Raw genomic sequence first — 9,179 nt, forward strand, 5'->3', positions numbered from 1 at the left:
TGCAGGTGAGGGGAGGGGGCACTGGAAGTTGTTGAAAACAAAACCCTAGTAATTTACATGCAACGGAGTTGATAACCTTTGTACGAACACCTCGGTAACTTTTGACACAGAAAGGCAGAGGGTTGTTGAAAACATACCACCGATAACTTCTGTGTAACGACAAGATAATTTGCGCATACGGAGCTGATAACTTACGTAAACACCGCGATAACTTTTGATTCAGAGGGAAAAAAGTTGTTGAAAACATACTGTGGTAAATTTTGTACAAATAACATGGTAATTTACAGATCGTCGACCTGATAACTTGCGTACAAACACCGCGGGAACTTTAGCCCGGGAAAAAAGTTGTTGAAAAATACCCTGGTAATTTCCGTGTTAAATAACATGGTAGGGCTGGTAATGCACGCACAAACATGGTAATATATGCAATAACTTATTGAGTCAAATTGTGACAATTTTTTGACCTAGAGGGAAGTTGTTGACTAAAAGAAGAAGTAATCGTCTAAAGTGGGACTCAAACCCATGACCCCTACGATGTAGCAACCGTGTACTAACCAACCCACCCTGCCTTGATTTTTGTTCAATAAGTAGAAATATGCCAGTTAACCTTTTTTCACTTTCACTAGGAAATTGCCCGTGCGTTGCAACGGAGAAATAAGTATTCTAGTGGTTCAACATTAATTCTTTGAAATACGTATCTTTGATAGGATGCACCAGCTATAAGATAACATATTTAGTACTAAGTAAAGCATAGCCAACTTTTTTGGTACCACAATCACTCTTGTCTTCTTCCATGAATTTCAATAAAGCACACTAAATAAAATTAGAACTAAATTCTATCATATATAGTTTGAACCAAACCAGTTCAACGAACAAGTTAAAGAGGAACAACATAGGAATCAAGTACCCTCTACTTATATACTTTGTAGAAATGGATGTTGTGTGTCTTGTCCAATGCCATCACGAATCAAGTAGTGTTTACTGGTTAAGATTTGTGAGCTATGTGAAGATCACATCTTGGACTTTGACTTAACTTCTCCCGAGCGCTTCAATCGTCTAAAGTGGGACTCGAACCCATGACCCCTACGATGTAGCAACCGTGTACTAACCAAGCCACCCTGCCTTGATTGTTGTTCAATAAGTAAAAATATGCGAGTTAACCTTTTTTCACTTTCATATGAGCCAAAAAAGCATTTTTCTTCTTGTGTTTTTTGGATTTCTCAAGTTGTCTTGTAGTCTCCCATATACCAACGGGTTGTATACCTTGCCCATGTAGCCTCGTTGTAAATATCATGACAACTTCACATGAGGGATTTTTTGGGTTGAAACATATCCCGGTAACTTCCGTGCAAATGGCATGGTAATTTGTGCACCAGGACCAAATAATTTATGTATAAATGTCATGGTAATTTCAACCGGGGGTGAAAAAATGATTGAAACATCTCCTCGGTAATTTACGTGTGAACAACACGATAATTTCTGCATGGCAACCCTGATAACTTAGGCACAAACACCATGACAACTTTGACTTGAAGGAAAAAAGTAATAAAAAATGTACCCCGGTAACTTTTTGTATAAACATCGTGGTAATAACGCATCATATACATGATAACTTAGGTACAAACACCATAATAACTTGGATCCCGAGGAAAAAACTATTGGAAAATATAATCTCGATAACGTTTGCGTGAATATCATGGTAATAGAAGCACTGCATACCTGATACTTAGGTGAACCTCGAGGGGGGGGGGGCGATTTGTTGGAAAACATATTACCGGTACTTTGTGTGCAAATAACACGGTATTATACACACAATACAGTTGATAACTCACTATAAACCCCACGGTAACTTTTGACCCCGGGATGAAAGTTTGTTGAAAACATACCCTGGTAACTTGTGTGTAAATAACATGGTAATATACATACAACAGAGCTGATAACTTACTTAACCCAGGCGTGGTAACTATTTGACCAGGGAGAAATGTTGTTAAAAAATACTTCCCAATAACTCATGTGTAAACAACATGATAATACACACACATGAGAGCTGATAACTCATATACAAATATTACGGTAATTTTTGGACCGAGGGAAAGAAATTTGTTGAAGAACATACCCCGATAACTTTTGCGCAACATGATAATATACACAACAAAGCTCATAACTCACTGCAAACGTCATAATCACTTTTTTACTCTGTGATAAAAGTTTGTTGAAAACATACCCCGGAAACTTTTGTGTAAATAACACGGTAACTTATGTTTGACAGATATGATAACGTAAGTATCCCAGATGTGGTAACTATTGGTCCGAAAAAAAGTCATCAGAACATATCAACATGGGATCTAGTTTCGAAGATTCGTCGAGACAAATTTTTTTGTCAAGACGATTTTTCAATCGAGGCGACGGTTTGAGCTACAAAACAATTTGAAGTTTGAAAAAAAATAAAGAATCTAGGATGACATCAGCTTTTCGTCATTTAATTAGAGGGAGGAGTGCACGGGAAAGAAATATTAGTCATTCTAATGCATACATGTATACAATTAATGTGAAATAAGGGCTATTCTTGTCTATTGCTAAAATCTGAACGTTTTGTAGTTATAAAAGTCCTTATCCATATTCCTCGCAAAATACATGTATGATTAGCAATATATATTCCATAAAAAACTAACTACACCAAAATATACGACTTGTTACTTATACGGCTCAGCCTTCAAACTTAACCATGGTCTACTTATATTAGGGCATCTCCAAGGCGGACCGGCAAACCTCCCGCGACCGTCCGGACTCGGCTGTCTGGACCGCGGAAGCTATTCAACGTCCACCTGTATCGGTCCGCGGAGCGGTCCAGACGTGATTTCCCATACAAATCGGAGATAAAAGTTGGGAAGGTTTGCGGGAGTACGGACCGCTCCCAAGCCCATTTCCGAGGCCAACCGAAAAACACCTCCCTCCTCTCGGGAAAGGTCCCGTCCGGCGCCACCTGCCCGCATTCATGTCGCTGTAGAGCGCGCCGCTCCGCATTGAAGACGGCTCAGGATGGGCGTGACCTCTCACTACAGCATGTCGGCCGAGGACGCCACCTGCTGCACGCCCAGCTAAACACGCCTCCTCGCCGCATTCATACACCCGCATTAACCCCGCGTGAAAGCCGAGAAACCTACTTCGGCCACACGTCCGTTCATGAGAGAGCCGACATTAAACGCAACACCGGCCGAGCTCCTACCGTCCGCCCTCTATTTAAACGAGGGCAGACGCCGGGCAAGAACCGCACCCCTCCGCCACTCCCCCAATCACCTCCTCCACCACTCTTCTGATGGTTTCCGAAGAGCAGTTCTCCGACATACAAGCCAGTTGGGTGGCCCGCCGAGCCGGGCGAATACGAGCGAGGCAGCTCGCTGCTCCACCTCCCAAGCCTCACTCGATGGAGCAAGTTGCTGCCCCAACCCGCCGTGTGGTTCAACAAATCGCCTCCCCAGGCCCACTCGATGAGGAGTGGCAAGTTTCTCGACGCCAGCACAACGGGGAGCACGGCAACACGGGCGTCATTACTGCCGTCGACGACCGCGCCTCTCGCGTTTGTGGTCCGCGCCTCCCATGCATGCGACCATGCCTCCCATGTCTGCGACCGCGCCATGCAAGCAGAGGCAGAAGCTGGGTGCGCGGAGAGCGACGAGTCGGTGGCCGGTGCCTCCACGTCAGCCGCCATCATCGAGGAGAAGTAGAACACGGGAGCCCGCCGCCGTTTGGGTCCCACGAAGGCCACCGCCTAGGCGACACCGGCGTACACAGTCGGTGTATCGCCCGGTTCTTCTCTTTCGAGGACCCCTGTCGATCCCACATGGGATTCACGGAAGCGGAGGCACCGCCTTCCCCTCCCGCTGAAGCATCAGCCCGGGGGTTCCACTCCGATGAGTGGCGCGGAAGCAAGCCATCCTTTGCGCTGAAGCATATACCTTCGGGGGTCCCGGCAGTCCGGTGATCGAGCTGCTGGACATGAGGAAGAGAAAGGGATCTGCAAGCGGCGATTTAGATAAGGTATTAGTTATACCTTCAAAGCCGAACTAGCACCGTTGATGTAAATTTTTATATGAAATCCATCATATTTTCATGAAATTTGGCCGTGTTTGCATGAATTTCGTCTGGTTGGTTTTAGTTGTTGTGAAAATGTATGCGGCTATGGTTGGATGGCTGCCTCCCGCATCCGTATCCGCGGACTGGTCCCCCTGGCCACGGATGGACGCGGAAGGTTTTTTGTGAGTTTTCATTGAAGATGCCCTTACCCTTTTAAAAATTAACCAACCGCAACAATACTGGTTGCACAACAAATATGCTCTCCGCACACTATCTCTGATTTGATGGGTATTGCCAAATTTGTGGTCGCAAAGGAGGGTCTCGCTCCAAGAATTCCTTACCTCGAAATATAACTAGAAGAGGAACTGAATTATTTGTTTGAGGCTCTTTATCTTGATTTTCTTGTTGTTCCAATTCAAGAAGCAGAGGTAAATATTGTGCAGCCGGAGGATCTTCTGCTAGTGCTTCTATTCTTTGCCTTATGAAGTAAGGCAGAATGTTGCCGCTGCCTTTAACCATGGTCACATGTTCTTTTGAGTCCCAACTCAAACAACCAATATTAACTATTCAGAAGAACAAATATGTGGTGCAAGCAACAAGAAATCTGCTATTAAATCAAATGAATAGCAAAATACGCGCACTGAATTACTAATTGCTAAATTAGAAATAGGCATACTAAATTACTAATCTCGTTGTCATTGTCGAGGCAGTGCGGCGGCTGGATGAAAGCACAGGCAGTGAGGCAACCTGTCATGCTGCGCCAGCGGCGAGCGTGGTTGGGGAAAGAGACGTGAAGCACTCGAGACCCAAGCAGGCTCGTGTAGTCATGGGCTTGTGACCTTGTACGCCTACATGGTTATGAGACGATTACTACCTAGTAAAAAAATGGCATCTGGGGGGTTGGGGGAGGGAGGGAGCATGGCCCCCTCAGACTTCTACATAGCTTCGCCGTTGCACGTCCATTAAGGCAACTCCAACCAGCCCATCCAAATAGACATGATTTTTGTCATTTTTATTTATTTAGATTGTCTGAACGGACGCACGTATCTGTTTTTGGGTATGGATCGACCGGTGCTCCCAATGCAACCGACACATTAGTCCGTGTGGTCTTAAAAGAACTAAGTTAGCAAAAATTTAAAACATGCAAATAACTTAAACATTAAAATAGCCAACGGTCAACTGCCGGCCAAAGTCCACATAAATATTAATAAAGAACTTTTAAAAATGGCACCTCCCAGCCGACCCAACCCGCAGCCCTAGGCGTGAGTGTGTGACCCTTGTCGTCATCACGGGTGTGGTCGAAGAAGGGTGGCGCCTAAGGGAAGGCCTGCTAGTATGCCGCCTGCGTCGCCTCCTCCGCCATCTGCTATGCCGACGGCTCTGCTGTGTGGCGCGTGCTCCTGCTCCTCGCGCTCCCGCCGCTCCTCCCCCCCCCCCCCCCCGTGCCCAGCGTTGCAGGCACTCTTCCTCCTCCTTCTCGCGCTCCAGTTTCATGCGTTGCTCCTCGCCGGTCCGCTCCTCCGCCAGCTCGCGTGCCTTCCACTACTGGAGGTACGCCGCCTCCTGCTCCTCCATTGCGCCCAGCCGGATGGCCGGCGCGCTGACCCACTCACGCAAGACGCTGATCCACATGTACCTCTCCGTGTCAGCGGGTGGTGCCGGCGCTGATTCAGGGAGTGGCGGGGGCGGTGGAGGGTAGATGCAGTCCTCCATAGTCGACAGCTAGAGCGCCTCCTCGAGGCCAGTCCAGCGTGTCCTCTTGGCGGTCGGACTCCTTGAGGGCGTTCTGGTACGCCTCCTCGAGCGCGACTAGGTATGCCGCCTCGGCCTCCTCGTCCTCCTGCGCCACCACCGTGGGCGACGATGGATTAGCCGCACAGATCTGGACGGCGCCGCGGCAGCGCACATCGTGCTTGGTGGTGAATCACACGTTCCAATTGGGGAAGTCTGGCGCGTATGGCGAGTCGCGGCATGATACGTCTCCATCGTATCTACTTTTCCAAACACTTTTGCCCTTGTTTTCGACTCTAACTTGCATGATTTGAATGGAACTAACCCGGACAGACGTTGTTTTCAGCAGAATTGCCATGGTGTTATTTTTATACAGAAATAAAAGTTCTCGGAATGACCAAAAACTTCACGGAGAATATTTTTGAAACATATAAAAAATACTGGCGAAAGAATCCAGGCCAGGGGGCCCACACCCTATCCACGAGGGTGGGGGCGCGCCCCTGCCTCGTGGGCCCCCTGGAGCTCCACCAACCTCAAATCCAATTCCATATATTCATGTTCGGGGAGAAAAAAATCAAAGAGAAGGATTCATCATCTTTTACGATACGGAGCCGCCGCCAAGCCCTAATCTCTCTCGGGAGGGCTGATCTGGAGTCCGTTTGGGGCTCCGGAGAGGGGAATCCATCGCCGTCGTCATCATCAACCTTCCTCCATCACCAATTTCATGATGCTCACCGCCGTGCGTGAGTAATTCCATCGTAGGCTTGCTGGACGGTGTTTTAGAGCACTATTTATTGTATTCATGAATATATGTGAGTTCTTGATCCTATCTTGCAAGTCTATAGTCACCTATTATGTGTTATGACCGTTAACCCCGAAGTGACAATAATCGGGATACTTATCGGTGACAACCGTAGTTTGAGGAGTTCATGTATTCACTAAGTGTTAATGCTTTGGTCCGGTACTTTATTAAAATGAGGCCCTAATATCCTTAGTTTTCAATAGGACCCCACTGCCACGGGAGGGTACGACAAAATATGTCATGCAAGTTCTTTTCCATAAACACGTATGACTATATTCGGAATACATGACTACATTACATTGATGAACTGGAGTTAGTTTTGTGTCACCATTTGTTATAACTTTTGCATGAGGAATCGCATCCGGTATAATTCTCCATCACCGATCTAATGCCTACGAGCTTTTCACATATTGATCTTTGCTTAGTTACTTTTTCGTTGCTACTGTTACAATTACTACAAAACTGCTACTCTTACTTTTGCTACTGTTACCGTTACTTCCATACTACTTTGCTACTAAATACTTTGCTGCAGATATTAAGTTATCCAGGTGGGGTTGAATTGACAACTCAACTGCTAATACTTGGAGAATATTCTTTGGCTCCTCTTGTGTCGAATTAATAAATTTGGGTTGAATACTCTACCTTCGAAACCTGTTGCGATCCCCTATACTTGTGGATTATCACGGCACTGCTCAGGCATGAGGAAAGCCCGCCGCTGGCAGATCTTCTCTGCGTGCGTCCGCTCGGACTGCGGCACGACAAACAATAGAATGAGGTGCGGGTCGAGGTGCCAGTGGTGTAGGAGGTTCACATCGTGCCATAATGGTGACACACATAATTCCCAGTGGTATGCAGTCCCGTGCACGGGAAATGTAGAGCCAGTCCAACGGCCGAAGAGCTCTCCCTGCCCGCGGCACCAAACCAAAAGCATCCGGCGCCGACGCTCGGGATGAGCCCACGCCAGCGTCGAACCTGCACTTCCCCTTCCCCTTGTTGAAGAACCCCATGGCGGATGCGTGGGCTAGGGTTTTCTGTCGCAGGCGAGCGAGCAAGGGTGGCTAGATGTGGATGGAAGTGGGAGGAGAAGTGGATGCCCTCCTCCCTTGCCCCTCCCTTGCATTTAAACAGACGAGGACTCAGGATGCTTCCATCCACTCCATGCGAGTCCAAGTTAGATGGACGCATTAAACCATGTGGGGTAATGGGGCGGCCGACAAGTGGGTCCGAGGCAGCCATCGAGTGGACGTCCGACGCGTCAGACTTGTGCCCATGTGGACGCAAATTTGGATCGACAATGCGTTCACACGGATAGCAAGTGGACCAGATGTGGGAACGCGCTGGCGTTTTTGTCCATTTCCACCTAAACAGAAACGCGCGTACGGAATACGCTCGCCCGTTTGGAGTTGCCCTTTTATCCTCTACTCCCTCTTCCTAATATAAGATTTTTTAACTTTTCCTTGATTCGTATGTATGTGGACACATTTTAGTGTGTACGTTCACTTGTTTCAGTATATATCTAATCAATATTTTGAAATAGCTAAAAGGGCTTATATCAGAAAAAAAGAGGGAGTATAATAAAGTCGGACGTCGCCAAGTGATAAAACGGAACATAACAAATCAAATCGAGCAATGTTCATCAAGCACCTGTGGAAGTCAAAATTATCGTAGCGAGCGAGAGAGGTCACCAACACACTTAGAGCAACTCTAGCAGATCCTGCATGCCGCCCGACCCGCAAAATAACCGCCAAATTGCGGGTCGGGCGAAAAAACCTGCCCGATCAGACCCTGCATCCCGTCCCGACCCGCAAATATTTTTGCGGGGTGCGGCAAAACTTCTCCCCCAACCTATAGTTTCACGGGCTAGGAGGCCGACCCGAGCTCAGCCCCTATCCGCAACGAGATTTGGTGGGAGGGACATTTCCGCGCGACCTTTCCCGCTCCCCCCACCCTCCGCCACCATTGCCCCACCACCGCACGCTCCGGTGCATCCTCCCCGGCCGTCCCTCGCCGCCATGGACGACTCCCTGCTGTCCCCCGTCACCGTCGAGGGCGCGCACGCTCCTTCCCGTCAGGCGGATCTCGTCGCCGGCCATGTTGGCTTCGCCGCCATCGCCCAAGCTAACACCGCGCCTGCCCGCAAGTGGCAGGGCAATGTGGTCGTGCAACCGGGTGGGAAGGTCGGCGTCAGAGAAGGTCAGCAAGGTCGCCGGCGTAAAGCGGAAGAAGATTCCGGCTACAAAGAAGCCGCCTCCTTCATCCTCTCACTCCATCTCGGAAAGAAGTGCCCCGACGGTGTCGTTCAACGGTGCTGCTCCCCCCGCAAGCGAGGTGTTTGACGAAATGGGCGGAAGGTATGCGTCTTCGGTCATGGCGATTTCCTTTCATTTTCGCCATTTTTTTTGCGATAGCTCGTGACTTGTTATCGTTCACTATAGCGGTGGTTCGAACAATGCAACTGCCGAGTTCGTGAACTTGTTGGACAACAACGCTGTTGACATTGATCAAGCCCCGTTCGCCGCATTCGACTACAATGAAACGGAGGGCGGCGTGGACGATCATGGTTATGAGGAAG

The sequence above is a fragment of the Triticum aestivum genome, chromosome 2A (genome assembly GCF_018294505.1).
Source record: "Triticum aestivum cultivar Chinese Spring chromosome 2A, IWGSC CS RefSeq v2.1, whole genome shotgun sequence".
Taxonomy (NCBI): domain Eukaryota; kingdom Viridiplantae; phylum Streptophyta; class Magnoliopsida; order Poales; family Poaceae; genus Triticum; species Triticum aestivum.